The sequence below is a fragment of the Oryctolagus cuniculus genome, chromosome 6 (genome assembly GCF_051225735.1).
Source record: "Oryctolagus cuniculus isolate XC-2025 breed Fujian yellow rabbit chromosome 6, ASM5122573v1, whole genome shotgun sequence".
Classification (NCBI taxonomy): domain Eukaryota; kingdom Metazoa; phylum Chordata; class Mammalia; order Lagomorpha; family Leporidae; genus Oryctolagus; species Oryctolagus cuniculus.
In genome coordinates, this window is record NC_142872.1 from 40,793,693 (window position 1) to 40,815,046 (window position 21,354).

Sequence of the window (21,354 nt, forward strand, 5' to 3'; positions counted from 1 at the left end):
GTGGGTGTTAATACTTTCAAACTGAAGACCTCGTGTTCCCTGTCAAGCATCCATCCATTAGTTTTAGTATCAGTGAATGATTCTAGCCTGAAACAATTATTGCTATGGTGAGTTTAAATCTCTCCCTATACATTTTAGATGGCACGTGGTATAAGAATGATTTTTACATATCCTTATTCATTTTCTCACTTATGTAAGTATTATACATGGATTCTTATTTATTGGATGAAATATGTTCATAAATTATGAATTATTTTTCCTCAAATGTTCCCAGATGTGATCAGAGGGAATTCCTTTCACTGGTCCACTGGCATACATTAGTCATTGTTTGATCATATTCTAGGCTCTTGTTGGACTCTGTCACTCCCAGCCCTGGGGTCAGCTTTTTCCTCAAGGCACTATGGGTCCTTGAGAATGATGGAATCATAATCTAGGATTGAAGTGTTTTTTGCTACTAGATGTCATGCCTGTAAGCCCATAAGAAGACTGAGTGAAGAAGTAATTGGATCACTGGTCCTGTATCTTCTTGTCTTCTCCCAGTTCAAAAACTCTTACATCTCAATGGACTTCTCAGATGTCTGCAATTACATTCAATGAAGTCAAGCCTTGCTCTCATCTTCATAGTTTGAGCTTCTTTCTGGAAGTCCAGTATTATGCCCACCACAGCCACTTTGCTTCTTGGGACAGTGCTGCCAGGCACGCACAACGTAGTTGGCTTTCTTGTGTGGTGGCACTCTCTGGATGCTTGCCACAGCTACAGTTGAACTGGAAGATTTAAGGATTGTAGCCGTGGTTGCTTTAGTAGTACAGCATGGGTGCCACTGTATACGTTTTATACCCCTTGATGTTATCCCATGCGTCTGTGAGGCCCTGTTGGTTTATTTTCCCTCTGGGCTTTATATTAGATAATTTCTATTGATTTTCTGTCTATCTTGAGATAATAATCTTCAGAAGCTGATCTATCTTCAAGCCCACTAATCCTCTCAATATGCAGTTAAAGCCTTTCTAAAGAAGTTTTTGTTCTATCTATTTGATTTTTATTACGGAATTTTCATTATATTCTTTCATTTAGCTTAGATCTTTCTTCCCAGTTTCTCTACCTCCTTATTCATCATGATGTACCCTCTGATCCGTAGATTCAGTGTCTCTTCCAAGCTCTTGTCTGTGAATTCTAATGTCTTGAAACCTGTTTCCATTACAATTGACTAATTTTTCTCTTGACTATAAATCATTTCCCTTTTTTTAGTTTACTTATTACATACTGCATATTCTCAGTGAAACATTTTAGACTCCAATTCTGTTATAAATATTTTAAAACTTAACAACTTAAGTTTATTACATAATGTTTTCATTTATATAAGGAAAACAAATTTCATGTATTTCATATACAGATTTAGGAGAATAGTGGTGCTTCTCACCCTACTCTTCCTCCTGCCCACACTCCCATCCTCCCTCTTCAAGAAATTAACTGATCAAAATGATACATATTTATGAGGAACCATGGGATGTTTTGATACATGGTTATGTTATGTAATGTTCAAATAAGGGTAAACATATCTAGATTGACAAACATTCATAATTTTATTATGGCAAAAACGCTTAATTTTTCCAGCTTTTTAAAAAAATGTCCAATACCTTGTTTATAGTCAGCCTACTGTACAGTACAACACCAGAACATCTTTGTCCTAACTTGGAATGTTTATTATTCTTCTGGTGGGCAGTCCACTTAAACAAGGAACTCTGTCTCCCTTCTAGTGGGTAGAAGTTGAGGTTTCTGCTCAGTTACTCAGTCTTACGACTACTTTCTATGTGGAGGATAGCATCACACTGAGAGCCTATTTAATAATGACTCAGGTTGCTTTACTGCTGTGTGTGTGTTAACATTTAATGGATGGGAAAATACTCAAGACAAACTATTAAATGAAGAAATTATGCAAAACCAATAAATATCAATAAATACAGTATCCCTATTTTTTAAAAATCTAAGAATGTAACCTTAGTGCAGGCACTGTGGAAAAAATATAGATTCCTTTAAAACTTGCCATATGATCCAGCAATCCCGTTTCTAGGCATATACCCAAAAGACATGAATGCATTATATCTAAGAGGTACCTGTACCACCATGTTTATAGCAGTACTGTTCACAGTAGCCAAAACATGGAATCAACCAAGGTGCCCATCATCAGAAGAATGGATAAAGAAAAAGGATATGTATATACCATGGAATGTTACTGAGTGAGTTATAAACTATAAAATTCTACCATTTGCAAAAAAATGAATGCAACTTGAGGACATCATGGTGAGTGAAGTAAATAGGACACAAAAGGAGAAACACTACATGTTATCTATATATATGTGCGAGCTAAATTTAAAGAAAAAGAAAAAAAAGAAATGCCTGCATCAGTTTTGCTGCAAATAAATAAGTTTATTTTATATCTTTGTCATAGTTAAGAATGGCATACCACTATGGTTTTAATATTTACTGTATATGAGTGAAATTAATATTTTTATTCGGTTATTGTTTATAGCCTTGCCTATATTCCTACAGAGCTATGTTTCTTTACTTTTTACTTGTTGAACTCCTTATTTAGTAGAACACTAAGCCTTGACCATAATGTAAATTAAAAATGTTATCTCAAAAATTCAGAAAGAAAGATGGAAGGAAAGAGGAAGAGTTGTACTGCTCCTAGAATTCTATTTATGAACTATACAAAATTTGTCCTCTTTATATTAACATTAAATAGAATGCAGGGTGTGGGGCAGGTATCTGGCACACCAGTTGAAGCACTGTGTGGGATACCTGCATCTCATATTGGAGCACCTCAGTCAAATCCTGACTCTGCATCGAGTTCCATCTTCCTGCTGAAGTGGACCCTGGGAGGCAGCAGGTGACTGCACACCCAGTTATTTGCCTGCTGCCTATGTGGGAGGCTGGGGTGGAGTTGCAGGCTCCTGTCTGCAGGCTGGTCCAGCTCTAGTTGTTGGAGGCATTTGGGAAGTGAGTCTGTGGATGGGAGATCTCTTTCTTTCAGTCTCTCTTCCCCTGTCTATTTTCCAAATAAAATGAAAATAAAACTTAAAAATTTAGTGTCAAAAATGGTCACTTTGATTTTCAAGTGAACATTTCTTTTTTGAGAAATTTTTTAGATTACATTATGTCAAAGACTTAATGATACTACTAAATAAAAATTCAACAGATGAAAAGTAAAAAGAACATAGTCCAGTAGGAACATTAAGCAAGGGCTATAAAAAAATAATCAAAGGAAAACCTGTTCAACTTTACTTATAAAGAAATTGTTTTTGTTTTTTGTTTTAACTTTTATTTAATGAATATAAATTTCCAAAGTACAGCTTATGGATTACAATGGCTTCCCCCCCATAACGTCCCTCCCACCCGCAACCCTCCCCTTTCCCACTCCCTCTCCCCTTCCATTCACATCAAGATTCATTTTCGATTATCTTAATATACAGAAGATCAGTTTAGCATACATTAAGTAAAGATTTCAACAGTTTGCTCCCACACAGAAACATAAAGTGAAAAATATTGTATAAAGAAATTTTAAAATGCTGATAAAAATCATTGAAACTCTAGTAGTATGATTCCTATAACTTGTTGACAAAGATTTAAAGCTCTGTATTTGCAGCAAAACTGAGATGCAAAGGCATTTATTTGCTTTATTGTTTTGTTATCACATCTGATTTGACTTGTACTGAATCCCATTAGTATCTAAACAAACTGAAGAATCTCCTTAATACACAAAACCAAAGTCCTAAAATTCCAGAATCTGTTTTTTTATTATTATTTTATTTGAAAGTCAAAGAGAGCTTCCATTCCTTGGTTCATTCCCCAAATGCCCACTACAGTTGGAGTTGGGTCAGGCCCAACTTGAACTGAAATTTGGGTCTCCCACATAGGTAGCAGAAACACAGCACATGATGCATCACTTGGTGCATCCCAGGGTGTGCACTGATAGGAAGCTGTTTCAGAAGTGGAGGTAGGACTTGAAACTAGGCATTCCTTCTCTAATTCTAGGACCTTAAGCCAGGAAACTTTGTGAGTATGACCAAGTACAATGATGCGTATTTGTACCACACAGATTGTGGCCCAAGTGTCCTGCATGCACTGTGAAAATGATTAAGCTCCATGAAGGCAGACAGAGGACCCAAGAAGAATAATGATACTGTGCTTTTCTTTTTTTGTTTTTTGTTTGTTTGTTTTTTGTTTTGACAGGCAGAGTGGACAGTGAGAGAGAGACAGAGAGAAAGGTCTTCCTTTGCCGTTGGTTCACCCTCCAATGGCTGCCGCGGCCAGCGCACCATGCTGATCTGATGGCAGGAGCCAGGTACTTCTCCTGGTCTCCCATGGGGTGCAGGGCCCAAGTACTTGGGCCATCCTCCACTGCACTCCCTGGCCACAGCAGAGAGCTGGACCAGAAGAGGGGCAACCGGGACAGAATCCGGCGCCCCGACCGGGACTAGAACCCGGTGTGCCGGCACCGCAAGGTGGAGGATTAGCCTAGTGAGCCGCGGCGCTGGCGATACTGTGCTTTTCTTCCTCTACCTGACACAATGTGGGTTGGGTAATTTAAGAGTCAGAAGTTTTTGTTGGTGGCACTTATTTGGACCTGGGACACTTCTTGTGTGTACCTTGTAAGGGCTGTAGTCTAGGAATACTGTTGAGCAGGAGATGACAGTCCCCATCTTCCGAGATAAGTCCCCTGCATAGATGACCAGGTGAAGTGCTGATGGAGTTACATTCATTATCTCATTCTGTTAACTGAAAAAAAAAAAAAAAAAGACCCAAAACAAAGGGGTGGCCATTTTTCCAGGAAGGAATCGGAGGCCTGTAAAGTGACCTTTCAAGGTTCCTGAACAGGCAAGTGTCAGGGCTTTCCTTTCAACTTTGACTTCAGATGCCATAGCTTTAGCTTCCACTCATAGTTCCCCAGACATCATCTTCACATTGGCATCTCTTGATTTTGTATGAACAACCCCCAGCCTACACCCGGGATATAACCCCTTTGAAATTTCAAATCTCTGATGTCCTTATTCATGGCTCCATGCTCTAATGAAAAGGGCCTATTTCTATCTGTTCATAAAACTGAATTATTGCTGTAAAATTTGAATTTTACACATTCCTGATTCCCTTGAATATCGTCCTTGATCTTTAAACCTGGAGCTTCAAAAGCATTTGAACTTGGAGCGATCTAGGCTTCTAAAGAGTAAGTTATCTTACTTCTTTGAAGCTGGATACAGTTGGTCCTCTGTGAAGATTCCATGTCGATGGATTCAACCAACCACACACTGAAAATTTTTTAAAAACCATGCACCTGTGCTGAACCTCTACTTATTCCCTAAAGTACAGCAACTATTTACATAGCATTTACATGTATCAAGTATTTTGAGATGATCCAAGTATGCGGGAGGCTGTGTGTAGGTTGTATGTTATTTAATATAAGGGACATGAGTTTCTTGGTTTTTGTTCTCTGAGGAGGCAGTGGTCCTGGAGTTAGTGCCTCCACAGATATCAAGGAACAACTGTAATAGGATTCTGACATGATCCTTCCCAAGTCCATTGTATTTTACACTGGGATACCAGTTCTAAAAAGGTACACGTGAGTTCAACATACGGAAATCCCTAAATGCTAGTCATTATTGGCCTCAGACTTCGCTCCCAGATGTTGTTTTCTCTGCCTGTCTTGCCTTTTACAACCCATCACTGTCTCTAGAGTTTGTGCCAAATATGAGTATAAATAGGAAAACAGGTCAGCAGAACTGGAGTGTCCAGGAGTTGTAATTCTCCATCTAACAAGGATGCTGACCCGGGTATAGGGTTGATAGGTGGTGAGTAAGTAGAGTTCTGTTCAATTGAATTCTCCCTCCGTGACTGGGTTACATTGTTTGTTAGGCAGCCTTTTTCACTGAGCCTCATACTTAGACATTGCTGAAAGGGAAATTGACATTTTGGAGGCACAGAATTGCAAGACAAATTATCATGCCCATCTTTCCCTCTTTGCCTAGCTAATGATTACTCCACGTCAATATGCCCACCGAATGAGGTCATCTATCATTTCTTTGAAAGACTTTGGTATGGTTTTCTTAATTGTTTCTAAATTGTTTGATAAAATGAGAACCACCTTTAGAAATGAAAACTTGGCTCATAAATGTTAAGAAACAGCAACAAATAATTGCCAGAGTAAAAATTAGGATCCACATCTGTGCAGATCTTGTTCTCTGCACTCTCATGTAGAATTTTGCTTGCATACCTCTATCATTGCAGAACTCAGTACTATCTTCCAGTGACAGGAAACTAATTACTGTCTAGGAATACCTGTGAGTTACTGTGATGATGAGAAAAGTGTTTTTCATAGAACCAAAATTTTTTCTATTGTCTTTTGCAGATCAATCCCACATTGTTTTCTCATTGATATGAAAGTACTGCAGAAAGTTCACCGAAAAATAAATGTAGTGGTAAGTGTATCTTGGTGTGAAATTTATTCATGGTTTTCTTTCACTATGCAAGACCCCTAGTATACGGGCATAAGTGTAATTGTTTTTACATATGAAGATCATTGAAAAGAATTTCCTTATTTTTTTTTTTTGGTTGCTTAAGTTATATATCACAACTTCTTTCCCATGGTCCCTCCTTGGAGGTTATTTCTATCTGCCTTCAGTCCCTCTCCTACGAACTAATTTCACTTTAAATGAACCTTTAAAGTAAGGATCCCATTTGACTGATATCCAGGGTTGCATGGAATGTATTGTTAAGGAAAAAGGATATCATTCAGCAGATGCTTAGGTAATATGGGAGTTTGTTGCATAAAGAAGGTCAGCCATGAACTAAGGAAGAAGGAAGGCAGAAAGAAGATCCCAAGTCCCTGGTAACGTGGGCCTTCCCAAGTTGTCCTGGAACTACCTCTTCCCTGGATTTTATGAGGCAAAAGAAGAGCTACCTCATGTTGGAATCATTCTGTCTTAGGATAGGAGTAGTAGACAGACAGCCTCAGGAGAGGGTATAGGAAGGGATCTATGCAAGAGCATGAAGCACAGCAGCAAGGAGGACCAGTCCAGCCTTCCTGCAGGGCGTGGGAGAGCTCTGGGGCGTGAGCTGCCCAGGGGCTGTCCTGCGGAGTCGTTCTGGGGAGGGTGACCTAGGTGCAGGTTTCAGTGTCTTGGGGCCCAGCCTTCCCCTTGTTCAGAACCACTTGCTCCTCAGGTTAAGATGGCTCTGTTCAACTTGAGCTTCTCTAGGATTCTAAGTTTGAGATTGCGGGGGAAGGGCAGGTGTTTGGCACAGCATGAAGTCCCAGGTTTGGATGTCCATGTCCCTTATCAGAATGTCCAGCTTCTAGTCCCAGCTCTACTCCAGATTTCAGCTTTCTGCTAACAGAGTCAAAAGGGCAGGAGTTGATGGCTTGAGTGTATGGGTCCTTGCTACTCACAGGAGAAAACTGGCCTGGCCTTGTTCACTGTGGGCAGTGGAGCTAGGCATGGAGAAGTTGATTGTGGTTTCTACTTGATATTTTCTTCTATGGAGTTCTTACTATAGCATAAGAAATCAATGTGAAGGTTCTTCTAACTACTATTTATGTTCTTTCTACTATGTCTGGAGACAAGTCTACTAGTTGGTCTGGGAAAAAGTTAGACCCAAGCAAGTCATGAGACCTGAGCAAAAATGCATTTATTATTACTTAACCCCTCAGGTGGGCCACAGTAACAATTTTCTTCTCTAAATATCAGCACCAACTTGGACCCTGTAGAAAGAACTGGGTAGTCCTTTACACAGAGATATTTCTGAGAAAGGACAGGTTGAAATCCCCACTGTATACACTTGCCTTAGTGTTGTAGGGCCTTTTCTTTAAGGGCACCTGGTCTTTTTTCCATTTCCATCATTGGTTTCTGGGCCTGAGAAACCTCAAGTCTGATAATGGCAGGGACTGTGATTTTTTTTGGGGGGGGTGGGAAGGGTGGTGCCCACATACGTGAGGACTCTTTAAAAAGTTCATGGAAAAGAAGTATATGAAAAAAACAAAATTCCATTTTATATGAAATTATTCAAGTCTCCCAGGGACATCATGTATCAGCTGTTTCCAAAGAATCTTGAAGGTCAGACTTTAGTTCTTTGTTTAGCTGCCAATGTGACCTTGATGCTGCTGGAAGTAATTCTTCCCATTCTGCTTATGATGGCGAAGTACTGCTCTGTGGCTTTAGTACCTTGGTAGCACATGGTACCCCATCACTGCTTGCTAGAAAGTCCAGCTTTGTCATGGCAGTTTCTGCTGAAGCGTCATCTGCAGAGGCTGCCACCTATGAGCCCCTCTTCTGTGCATTTCCTCATGCAATGGTGAACAGAATGTCCTCTGAGGCCTTAGGAGGCACATAACAGTTAACAAGTTTTCAGATACACAGTAGAAATATTCTGGCACACCTACTTCTTGGAGCCTTTGGATTCTATTCTCTGCAGTTTGCCAGGCAATTGTGTTAGCTTTGTTTTATGTGAGGCTGATCATCCCCAACCCTTAAGCTTCCAAGATTTGCTTTGGCAACATATGACTAACATCTATAGAAATCTTTTACAGGGTTTAAGTCTTGTCTGAGAACAGTGCCCCCATACCAATAAATCATTACTTATCTAACTTTATGGCCGGTGCCGCGGCTCACTAGGCTAATCCTCCACCTTGTGCCGGCACACCTGGTTCTAGTCCCAGTCGGGGTGCCGGATTCTGTCCCGGTTGCCCCTCTTCCAGGCCAGCTCTCTGCTGTGGCCCAGGAGTACAGTGGAGGATGGCCCAAGTACTTGGGCCCTGCACCCCATGGGAGACCAGGAGAAGCACCTGGCTCCTGCCATCGGATCAGCGCAGTGCGCCGGCCGCAGCGGCCATTGGAGGGTGAACCAACGGCAAAAGGAAGACCTTTCTCTCTGTCTCTCTCACTGTCCACTCTGCCTGTCAAAACAAAAACAAAAACAAAAACAAAAAACAAACAAACAAAAAAAAAAACAACAACAAAAAACACTTTATACGCCATCTTTCAACACCTTGATCTAGCACTGGGGTTAACTCTGAAGTGAGGTGTTTTCTCTGGTTCTTTGTGTGAAGCTGAGACAGAAATGTGAGACCACATGTGTGGTTTCATTTGATTAGCATACCTCTTCTCGTTGAGCACATGTGTAACTTCTGCCAGTTGGATCATGATGCGATTTAATTCTGGATATTGGTTTGATCTCCAGGAGAAAGATGAGGACAGACCCTGAGAAAGTCCCGCCTTATTTCATAAAACACCTGCTTCATTGTGAGTTTCTGCATAGCCTTCAAGCAAAGGGACATACTCCTCTTCTCAAAGTTCAGAGGGTTTGGATTATGTTGGGATTCTTGTGATTCAAGGTATTCACAAATACGTTGATATCTCTATCTCAGCCAGAAGATAGGTTCTTCAAGAGGGATCTGATACTGATATGAGAAACCAGTAATTGAATCTGGGGCAGGCATTTTTGTATATAGGGCAAAGCTGCCACCTAAGAAACCAGCACTGATTCCAGTCTTGGCTGTTCCACTTCTGATCCTGGGCCCCGCCTGGGAAAGCAGCAGAAGATGGCCCAAGTGTTTGGGCCCTGCACCCATGTGGGAGGTCAAGAAGAAGCTCTGGGCTCCTGACTTCGGCCTGGCCCTGCCCTGGCCATTGTAGCCATTTGGGGAGTGAACCAGCAGATTAAAGATGTGTCTCTGTCTATGTCTCTCTCTGTAACTCTTTCAAAAAAAATTTTTTTTAAATGAATTGAATCCTTTCTAGAATTCAGCCATTTTTACAGTTGATCTTTGTGTAAGCTTTAGCCTGGTCTGCCTTCAGCAGAGTGCTGGAGTTGCTTTTTAAAATATGTTATGGAGCCACAGTTTACATATCATATCATTGTCTCACTCTAAATCACCTGATAAAATTCAGTTATTTCTTTGACAGTGAATCAAGTTGTAAATTTGCATCACCATAGATCAGTTTCAGAACATTTACATCACCCCAATAAAATTCTCCATGTCCATTAACTGTTAATAAGTGGGAGAATCTTCTTAAAAATTTAACTTTTTAAACTACTTAAAAAGCAGAGAGACACAGAGACAAATAGACAGATCTTCCATCCGTTGGTTTAATCCTCAATGCCTACAACAGCGACACAGAAGCAAAGAGCCGGGAACTCAGTTGGTTTCATGTACATGTGACAGCAGCCCACACACCTGAGCTGCCATCTGCCTCCTACCAGGGTGCACATGAGCAGAAAGCTGGAATTTGAAATGAAACGAGGGCTTTAATCCATCTGACATGGGATGCAGGGATTGCAAGCAAAGCTTAACTGCCATAGCCTGGGAATGGAGAGGGGTCTTTTTAAACTCTGCTAAGCCTACTGTAGCTTTCATTCAACACACCAGAAGTCAATTGTGCTTCCACGTGAGTGTGATTTCAGTCCCACTGGAGAACGTGGAGCTCGGAAGGCTCTCTGGCTACAGCCCCTTTGTGATGAAGACACCAGGAAGTGGGTAATGCAAGTGCAATGGTGTCCTTGGACCAGGGGATCATATCACAAATGCAATACGCACGCTTGGGCCCTGCTGCCAGAGATTCTAAGATACCAGGTTCCGGGGGCCAGGTGTTTACATTCCTAGCAGAATCCCTGAGGATGATTCTCATAATCCACCAGGCTTGGGAACAGTTACTTTGAGTTTGTAAATTTTCTTTTTTGTCATATTTGTTTCATTTTCTCCTAGGAAGTGCAGATGTGGTATTCAGTTATAAAGGGTTGGATATCATACGTTTTTATTGCTGAGTAGAAAATAATACCCAGTACATTTCTTTCTTAGTCTCTTGTGCAAAGTAGACACATGTTAACTATTTTCAAAAATAGAAAAATACTGGCTTTGCCTTCATGGAACTAGATTTATAATACTAAGATCGTTGAGTTAATGATGGTATATATAAAAAAGGTTGACTTATTTTATTTGAAAGGCAGAATGGTAGAGAAGGAGAGAAAGGTTCACTCCCTAAATGGCCACAGTGGCTAAGGCAGGGCCAGACCCAAAGCCGGGAGTGTGGAACTCGGTGATGGAAGTGTGACTAGGAGCTGTAGGATATTCAGAAGAGTTGTCACCTGCACAGAATGTCTACAAATAGGCCCAGATAAGCTCTTATGGTTCTTTTCATCTTCAGAATCTCACAACTCTCATTAAGTAATGTGGCTGTTGACCATGCAGGGCAGTGTTTTACCATAGCATTCCTGAAGCATTAACATCCACTAATTGGAAATGAGTGAGGGCTCACTGAAAGTGACTCCAGGGACTGGCATGATAGAGGGGGGCTAAGGCGCTGCTTGCAATGTCAGCTGTCCCAATGATGCTTTTGATCTGGTTCCCTGCTAACATGCCTAGGAAGGCTGCAAAAGATGGCACAAGTGCTTGGGCTCCTGCCACACACAGGGGAGTCCTGGATGGAGTCCCAGGCTCTTGGCTTCAGTCTGGACAATGAGGTAGGCAGAGAATGAAATTCAGACATCCTTACGGTAGAATTGGCTTCTGTTCAAGGAAGAAAGACCGGCTACACTGACTGTGGCATTGTGGGATAGAGAAAAGACAACAGCAGATGGGGTCAGGAAGGCCTGCACCTCAGTGGCTGGGTGAAGATCCTGGGAAGTGGTTGATAGGGGGAAGAACATGCACTCCTTTATGATTTTAGGAGTTCACAGTGTTGGTAATGTGGCCTAGTGGGTAAAGCTGTTGCCTGCAGTGCTGGCATCCCATATGGACGCTGGTTCGAGTCCCTGCTGCTCCACTTCAGATCTAGCTCTCTGCTATGGCCTAGGAAAGCAGTAGGAGATGGCCCAAGTCCTTGGGCCCCTGCACCCACGTGGGAGACCTGGGGGAGTCTCCTGGCTTCAGATCAGCGCAGCTCTGGCCATTGCGGCCATCTGGGGAGTGAACCAGAGGGTGGAAGACTTCAGACTTCTCTCTCTCTTTCTCTATCTCCCTCTGCCTCTCTGTAGCAATGACTTTCAAGTAAATAAATGTTAAAATACGAATGTGCATCTGGTGGATGCTGCTATGTGTTTGAAAATATTAAAAAAAAGTCCACAGGTTAATGACTAGAACATGTCTTGGAGGAACAAAAGCACGACTAAGCAACCAGTTAGAGGCCTACTTGCACGCTGCGCACGGACAACTTCGCGCCGCCTCGGGCGCGCCAGGGACGTCACCCTGCCCTTTGCCCGGCTGCGGGTCCGACCCCAGCCTGTGGCCAGCTCTTCGCAGACCTGCAGAACCGCGCAGATTTTGACTTCCTCTTCTGGAGTCCCTGCGCTCTCCCGGCTGGCTGCCCCGCGCTAGCAGCACCTGGAGCAGCCTGTGCTCAGCTCCTAGGGTGCAGGTGGCCCGCGGTCAGGCCTGGAGCTGCCGAGGTGCGGGGGCCCACCACTGCCTTCCCCGGAGCTCGCGGGGCTGAGACCTGTACGTCCAGCGCCCCCTGGCGGGGCTAGCGGTGTGGGAGAACGGAAATCCATCAAATAGCCTTTTCTTTGCCTCCTGAAAGCAAACAAGAAGAAAGCAGTTATAGATAAAAATAAAAATCAGGAGAGATGGTGGCTTAGGTTACCGTGGAGGTGGAGGGATCCCGTGGTACATCATAGGTACCATACCTACTGCAGGTTCAGTAAGCCTACCTCACCGGGTATTTGAATTCATATAAGCTCTTCTTGTATGACACAAGGTCAAAACAATAGATTTGGTCAGTTCCATCATAACAGGACACAAGTGTTCAATGTCTAGTTCAGAAAGCAATTTGAGGATTTCTGGTCTAAAAGATGTCATAAAATATACATGCAGTGAGGTTTGTTGTGCGGCCAAATTGTGGGATACACACCCAATGATGCCTGTTAGAGATTAACAGTGCACAGTAGCATACTGAAGACTCTACGACGTCTACCAGTAAAGAGATGTCACGTTGCCCTACCTTGCGCTTGCTCAAATCCTTTGTTCAAGGAACCCTGCTTTCGTCTGTGGTCCTTGCAGAACCCTCATCTATAACTCAAGGGCTGGTGTTTTTGAACACACTGACACAGCCAAGTGAGAACCATAGTAAGAGATCACCGGGCCCTACTGCCATTGCTGCTTTAATGTTGTGTGATACTAGACACAGCGCCCTTCCCTCTTGGAACCTATTTGCTTATCAGTAAAATAGGACTCAGAAGAGTTGGTCATTGACTTGACTTTCTTCCATCAAGTTCATTTTATGTCAGTCTGGTTTTTATGTATGTGTTCAGAAGATAGTCGCCGTGGATGGAGTTACCCGTTGGGTTTCAGTGGCAGCTGGATGGTGGTGTTTCAAGCTGCCCTTTATACCTCTGAGTGGCTCATGACTTGCTCTTTTATATCTTTTAAATCTTGAGAGCATTTTTTATCACCTTCACTTACAAAGAAGGCAATTAATAACTGGAACAGAATTGCTGCTGACCCAAGGTCGGACTCTCCCAGGAGAAGAGTTACAACATTGCGAAGACAGGTCAGAGAACGATTCGATTTAGAGTGGAGCTGATAGATTCACTTAGGTGTTACTAGGCAACTGCCTAGGCTAGGATGGAAGGAATACTGATACCTGGACCGTGCCTTGGAAGCCCATTTGCTTCCAGTCTCAGGGGCTACATTTCTCAGCAAAATGCATTGAGTAATGAGAAAACATTCTCAGGTTCAAAAAATGTGCTGCACTCTTGAAATAATGAAAATGTGAACCTCTTGCTTCTGCATGCCGAGAGCTACATTTGCTTTATTTACCAAAAGATCCTCCCACTCCCCTACACACACACATACACACACACACACACACACAGTATTCTAATAACAAACCACCCTGCATTTCTCAGGATCTTAAACATTTCCAAGCCATACCTTCAGGAACTACCAGCAAGTTTAAGGAATAGGCAGAGGAAAAGAACAGCAGGGGTCGAGCAGAGGGAATGTGGGCTAAGGCCCTGGAAAAATGGGCTGTGAGAGGATGAAAATGAGAAAGATTGTCGGAGAAGCCAAGTCCATTTGGAGTTGCAAAGATGGAAAGCGACAGCGTTCTCAGGCTGATACTGACTTTGAGTTTGAAGAGACATGGGGGTGCTGGGTCAAGCCCAGGGTGGACTTTATCTCTTTACTCCCCAATCTATAAACTGTCTCCTTACAAAAAGCTTTCATCTCTGGTAGCTTATGTCTGGCCTTCTCTCAAGGGCCTAGCTGTCAGTTATGGAAAAAGTTGATGTGTCGAGAAAAGCAGGAGAGGATCAGGTAAGTTGGAAAGGGAACAATCTACCACAGGTAGAAGAACTAAATATTGAAAATTCAAGGACATTTGTGGGGAAGAATAGAGAAACACGAGGGAACTTAATTTTGGCAAGACTTTCAGTGAGATTGACAAGGAATGGTGCAGAAAAGAGGCTGTTAAGTATGGGTTATCAGAAAAATTACAAAAATATGAAAGGGAAAGATTTTTAAGATTTATATGAAATTCAGAGTTACAGAGAGAGAGAGGGGAGCATCTCCCATCTACTAGTTCACTCCCCAGATGATTGCAACAGCCAGGGCTGCACCAGGCCAAATCCAAGAGCTTCTTCTGGGTCTCCTGTGTGGGTGACAAGGGCCCACCATCTTCTGCTTGGCCAAGCGTGAGCAGGGAAATAGAGCAGCTGGATCTCAAAGCAGCATCCATATGGGATGCTGGCATCACAGGCGGTGGCTCTGCCCACTGTGCCACAGGCCAGCCCCAGGAGGAAAGATTTTAAGGATGTTTTCAGTGGACTGTGGATTCGAACTCCTCCTGTGATTGTACTGCGGAACACCAGTACATGCGGCAGTCATTACTGCTCCTGGTCACTGTTCCTGAACTATTGCATACAGCAAAGCCTGCTGCCACACAGCCACAGTTTACATTCAGAGTGTCTAGAAGATAGAAAGGAGTAGAAAAAGTGAATGGGAAGAATACAAACGCAGAAGTAAGTGAAAGAACTGTGAACTATGTCCCATTTTCCTCAAAGGCAAGCAAGAAAATTTGACTAGATCTAAATGCACTTGCCAGTTGTAGTTCTACAGATGTTTTCATTTTAAAAAAATATCTAACTTAGCAAATCCAGTTCCTGGCATTTTAAATGTGTCCTGGCCTCCCTTGTAGCATTTTCCTGATCTATTGTGACTCAGTGACTCTGTTCTCTTGAAACATTTCAAAGCAGTCAGTACTGACTACATCACTTTCACAGGTCTTGGCTTTCTACGATTTATTTCTCAACCGATGTTCTTGATGTCACTGTAGTGTCTTCCAAGGCTGCGCTGAGAAAGGCTGAGCATAACAAAATAATCACACTGTTTCTATTTTCATAATGTCAGCCAGAGTCTTGCACTACCAGCAGTAACCACTACAGATCTAAGCTACATTGATCAGTTACTGTTTTAAGAAAATGATCCGTGGTGGAGCTGGCGTTGTGGTGCAGCCGATTGAGCAGCCTCCCACAAATGTGCATCCCAGTGCATCCACATTTGTGCATCCACAAATGTGCAATGCAGCTCCAGTTCCAGCTGCTCTGCTTCTGATCCAGCTCTTCTCTAATAAGCTTGGGAAGGCAAGAAAAGATGAGGCAAATGCTTGGACCCCTGTCACCCACGTGGGAGACCCGGATGCATTTCTTGCATCCTGACATCCACCTAGCACAGCCCCAGCCATTGTGACCACTAGGGAAGTGCACCAGTGGATGGAAGGTCTCTATCACTCTGTGTGTCATTCTGCCTTTGAAATCTTTTTTTTTTTTTAACATTATTTGTGTTTCATAAGAGTTCCACGGGGCACTAAATATGCAGCATACTCTTCAGCTAAAGGATTTCTTAGTTTGCACGCCTTCAGCAAAGCTGCTCTAAAACAGAAGACAATGAGTTAAGAGTGGAGGCGCTCAGTTTTTAGTATCAGGCATGCACTGAACACTCCGTGTTACCTTGGTGAGCCCATGAAACTGGGACTGTGAGATGGCGGTCACTGGATCTGTCCTCTCTGTGTGCAGGGCTGCAACCTGTGGATTCAAATGGCTCAGTGGTCAGGGAGCCTGTGTTGGAATTTCCATTCTACTGAGAATGTGCAACTGGGTCAAGTTACTGAAAATCCTTGAGCTTAAGTTTATTCTTAGGTATATACTTTGTCTATCTCGTAGACTTGTTAGTCCAGATAAGATTGCCAGTATAAAAAATGTCATCATAGTACTACAGATTAAGTATGTTTACCAGAAATACTCAAGACCAGAGTGTGATGTAAATTGTTTCAAATTATGGAATGTTTGCATAGACATAATATGTCAAGAGGATAAAACCCAAGTCTATATGCAAAATTTATTTATGCTTCATATATGCCCTATCCAGATACATACAGTCTGAAGGTACTTTGTGAATGAGTAAGGTTTCATCATATGAAGTCTTGTACTTAGGGCATCGTGTCAGCACATAACAAGTTTTGATTCTGGAGCAGTTCAGCCTGCACTAAATAGTTACTAGGGCAGTCATCACTAGTAGTCACAATATAATTGGCAGCAAGAATGGTTATAATTACTCTAATTAAAAACTGCTAGCAATAACAATAGCTACTGTTTTATTGGGAGCTTATGGTTTTCCAGCTACTATTTTTTGTAAACCAAAACTGGTCTTCAGCTTGTCTCTTTTTTAAAAAAATTATTTTATTTATTTGAAAGACAGTGTAACAGAAAGAGAGAGACGGAGAGAGAGGTCTTCCATCCATCAGCTGGTTCACTCCCCAAATGGCTGCAGTGGCTATAGCTGAGCCAATCTGAAGCCAGAAGCCAGGGGCTTCCTCTGGGCCTGCCGCATGGTTGCAGAGGCCCAAGGACTTGGGCTGAACTCCACTGCTTTCCCAGGTGCAACAGCAGGGAGCTGGATCAGAAGTGGAGCAGCTGGGACTTGAACCAGGGCCCAAATGGGATGCCGGTGCTGCAAGCTGGGGCTTTAACCTGCTGTGCCACAGTGTCATCCCCTCCAGCTACTATTCTAAAGGCTTTACTCATCAAACTCCTGAAGTTAGGCCCTGTAGCAGGCCCGCTTCTGCCAAGGAGGATGCTAAGCAGCTCAAAGAGGCTAAAGCCACTCAAAGTCTCTGGATCAGTATGCTGCAGATCTCAGATGTGACCCTTTTCTTCTCTTTGGCAGGTGCTTGGAACCTAACTTCCTTTTCTAAGCTGAGTGAGCCCCTGTAGCCTGTCTGAGTCCTTCAGTTAAATCAGGGCTTTTTAAAAGGGAGAGAACTTGGGGTTTTCTTCAAGGCTCACAGCATGCCAATAGGGATGTGAATGAAACAAGCACAGCAGGGTAAGAAATGCCAGAAGCACTTGTGTTTCCCTCCTGATGTTTTCCTGCATCTATGACAATTTTGTATTTGAATGTTTAATTGTATTATGAATAGTACTGTGTCTTGATTGTAAAGAGAATTTGCGTTCAAAACTGACTTGTTGGATTTTTTTTTTTACAAAACAGATTTATTTATTTCAAAGACTGATTGATAATATAGAGATTTGTAATCTGCTTGTTCACTTTCCAAGTGGCCGCCATGGCTGGGAGTAGGCCAGGAGCCTAGAACTCCATCCAGGACTCCCATGTGAGTGACAGGGGTCCAAGTTCCTGGGTCATCTTTCGCTACTTTCCCAGGCTCATTAGCAGGGAACTGGATCAGAAGTGGAGGAGGCAGCACTCAAATTGGCATTCTAGATAAGGGATGCTGGCATTGCAGGTTGCTGTTTAACCCTTTGCCCCACAACATTGGCCTCTGATTTATTGATTTTTTTAAAAAAATCATGGGATTATATTGGATTTTCAGAAAGGTTACTGAACTGTGAAGCTCACAAAGCAGGGGCTGGGACCCTCTTTGTTGGGTGTGTAGTTCACGTTTTGATCCAGGCAAGTCCTGGTAATGTTGAAATGAGGGTTGAAAGCCTTCAGCAAGATGGGCAAGATTGCCATCTAGTGGATGATGATCAACTTCAGCTAAAAAGAAAAATCAGTGTGTTTAGTGAAACTTACCCAAAGTGATAGTGACATTAATGGGTCATCTGTTTAAATCTATAACTGAGAAATATAGACCAGGTCATACTAATAGTCCTTAAATTGGAAAATATCTGAGAGAGGAGCAAGGGGCATTGTAGAGGTTCAGAGGAAAGATGCTAGCACTAAAGAGATTGAGATTCACCCTGGGAAGGATGGCAATATTTCTAGGGTCCTATGGATATGATGAATTATCTCCACGCCTCCTGAGTCCACTGCCGGTGCCCAGACTTTGATAGTGCATCATAGAGCAGGGCTTTGTCTTCACTTACACTCAGGGAGGGCATGGGATCCATCCCAGATAGTACAGTTAGCCAGATTTGACGACTCTAGAATCACTGTTTTCGGGAAAAGAGGTGCAGGATAGAGAGGAGGCAGTGTATGAATTTACAGACAGACCGAATTTATTCAGAGAAAATAAATTCACAGACATGGGTGACCAGTTGCCCACATGCTCACTGATGGCAGAAAGGCTGAGCCCCAGGAACCAGGCCTTTTTTATGTTTTAGGAGGGCTTGGAATGGGGGTTGGGTAGGGGCAACAGACAGAGGGGAATTCCTGGAACTGGTCTGTCAAGTGTTGCAGCAGCTGGTTTTTCAGGTGGCCATGGGGGGTCTTGGGAACCTGGGAAAGAATGGGTGGGTGGGATATGAAGGCAATAGGGTGTGAGACTCATAGAGATTCAAGTCAAGGAATAAATTCCAGTGTTTATCTTTTGGGCAATGAGCTAGCCCAGCTGAGGCTTAAGTCTTTGTCCCATCAATTGTTACAAAAGGAGCTGGATGTCGGCAATGGTTAAGAATTGTTTTCAAAGATCTGTTTATTTGCTGTGTGGCTCAAACCAGCAGTTTTATATGGGATGCTGGGGTTGCAGGCAGTGGTTTAACCCACTTGGCGTCCCCATGAATGGCAAATTTTCCCAAGTCCTGACTGCAGTGTTTCTGGGGCTGTTACTGCACAGCGTGGAAGCACAATTCTCCTCATGGTGTTTGATGCACCAGTGTTTCACTGAATGCTCAAAAACATCTCTGTTTCTGCAGTTTAGGGACTTGATAAAAACATACATCTCAAGAATATATATGGGAGTCTGTTACTATTTCACTGACTTATTCTGTTCCATTTTATCTGTTAACTTTTGGCACCTGTTCTTATGTTCCCCCACAGGTAGAAGAAACGAGAGGGGAAAGGGATGATGAAAACAGTTTCATCTCCCAGAAATGCTGGTTTAGCTGCCTGGGGACATAGGGGTGCAGTGAGCCCTATTCTGAGTCCTGCCTCTGCTCCTTCCAGCCTCTGTTACCTGGAGTTCGTTTCTTTATTTTGCCATTTAAGGAACATAGATGGTGAAAATCTGCCTTTCCTCTCAAGGTTCCTGTGAGGTTTAAGAGAGAGGGAGTTTAATGAAGCTGTCTGTGGGGGCATCCCCTTCCTGCCCCACCCCGGCTCTGTTTCTCTCCTCCTCCCCTTTACTTTCTGCCCTTTCTCAGCAGAAAGAAAACTTTTATTTTTATATTCAGTTTTCGTTTCCTTTTATCTTGAAATTTCATACCTGCAGAAAAGAATTTTCCATTGTTAGGTCCAGCTATCCTCCTAGGTCACCAGTTGTCAACATTCAAAGTTCTCTACATCCTAACCTCCATTCCTAAATGCTTCATGCAGCTCCTAAAAATAAGAAAAATTTCCAGTGTAACCATAACATACTGTGAATGCAACTGAGAAAATCAGCAATACCTCTGTTGTGTTGGTCATGTTGATGATGTTCACATTTCTTTAATGGTCTCAGGAACACTTTGATGTGTTTTTCTTTTTTTAAATCTCAGGATCCAACTAAGCCACAGTGGCAGAGAAACTTTTTGTGCCAAGGGCCCTTTGGGTATTTATTACATTTTTTGCAGGTCGTATAAATTTATCAACTTAAAAGTTAGCCTACAATAGATGATAGAATTTTGAGTCCCACCTGTGGTTTTCCTGACAGTACAAGACCAAATGACTTCTTGGAGCTTAAATGACCCACAGGCAGAATGTTCCTCACCTCTCTGTTGAAGCTGATGTATTGCATTTGGTTGTTGTACCTTTTTGGTTTCTTTTAGTCTACAATACAACTGCTGAAATTAAGTATTTCATTTTCCATGACGTTGGCTTCTTGACATATCATCCAATTGTCTTGTAGAATGTCCCACATTCTGGATTTATGTGTTTTTTTAACCTAATAATTATAATCAAATATTATTGGCTGGAATCCTACAGAGATATGTTGTACGCTTCTTATTGCATTGTATCAGAAGGCAGGTTATGAATACTGGCGATGGGAGCTTGATCACTTGATCATGTGATCAAGATGCCAGGTCTCCTACCCACGGAATTATATTTTCTAGTGAATACAGTAATTTGTGAGGCAATACTACGAGACTGTGAGCATTCTGTACCCAAATATATTTTGACCCAAAATTTTACACAAAAACGTGTGAACTTTGCATTGGTGATTACTAGAGAGGATGAAACAATGGCAAGTCTGCTTTTTTGTTGCATTGATTATGTGACAGTGTTTAAAAGTAACTTTTTTTCTATCTACTCTACCTTGGGTAGTACTAGGGAGATAAAATTTCAGAAAAAAAAAAAAAAAACTTGATTCACAGTTTTTTAGTCCATTATCTTTATTAGCTTTTTATTGACTCTCACGGAGTCCGACATTCGGTCCTTGGGAGCCTCTTCAAGCAATTTCTTCTGTTTCTCCGTGTCTTTGAGCACTTCCTGGTTTTCTGGCAGAAGCTTTCCCAGACTGATCTTGTGCTTTTCATTTCCCAATCAGAATTAGCACTAAAAGTATCAGAAAATGGTACATAGAAATTGAAGTGTGACTCCTTGATGAAGCACTGTGTGTTTGCATTTAAGCTCTGGTGCTAAAGAATGAAAAAATGTAAGGAAAGCCCCAACTTTGAGTGGTTCCTCAAATGACCCATCTGCCTGGTTAAAGCAGTTTACCTGTTGTTTCCTCAAAGTAGGAGAAAAGTCCCAAGTCCCTCAGCATTCGAAGCATCTTCCCTAACATACAGTGCATGCCCTTGGAGCCTTAAACTCTGTATTCAGTACAGTCCTAACTCTGAGTCTGTCCCACCTGAAAGGATGACCCGGAGCCTGCTGCCAAGCTCACATAGTTGTTGGCTGCATGCAGTTCTTTGTAGGCAGCTGACCGCAGGGCTCAGTTTCTTGCTAGTTGCTGGCCAGAGACCTTCCTCAGTTCCTTGCCCTGTGGCACTAT

General features: G+C 42.5%; 1 long non-coding RNA gene across 5 annotated transcripts in view; it reads left to right on the plus strand.

Moving 5' to 3' along the window:
- LOC138850199 (uncharacterized) overlaps positions 1 to 21,354 on the plus strand; it is a 190,841-nt gene that overhangs the window by 23,466 nt on the left and 146,021 nt on the right. For 3 of the 5 annotated variants that reach the window (XR_016235400.1, XR_016235397.1, XR_016235398.1), the window contains exon 2: positions 6,402 to 6,471. This is a non-coding gene — a long non-coding RNA (uncharacterized LOC138850199). Of the gene's footprint in view, positions 1 to 6,401; positions 6,472 to 9,229; positions 9,369 to 17,207; positions 17,367 to 21,354 lie in introns of those variants that run through there. The other 2 variants (XR_016235399.1, XR_016235401.1) reach the window with 2 other exon arrangements.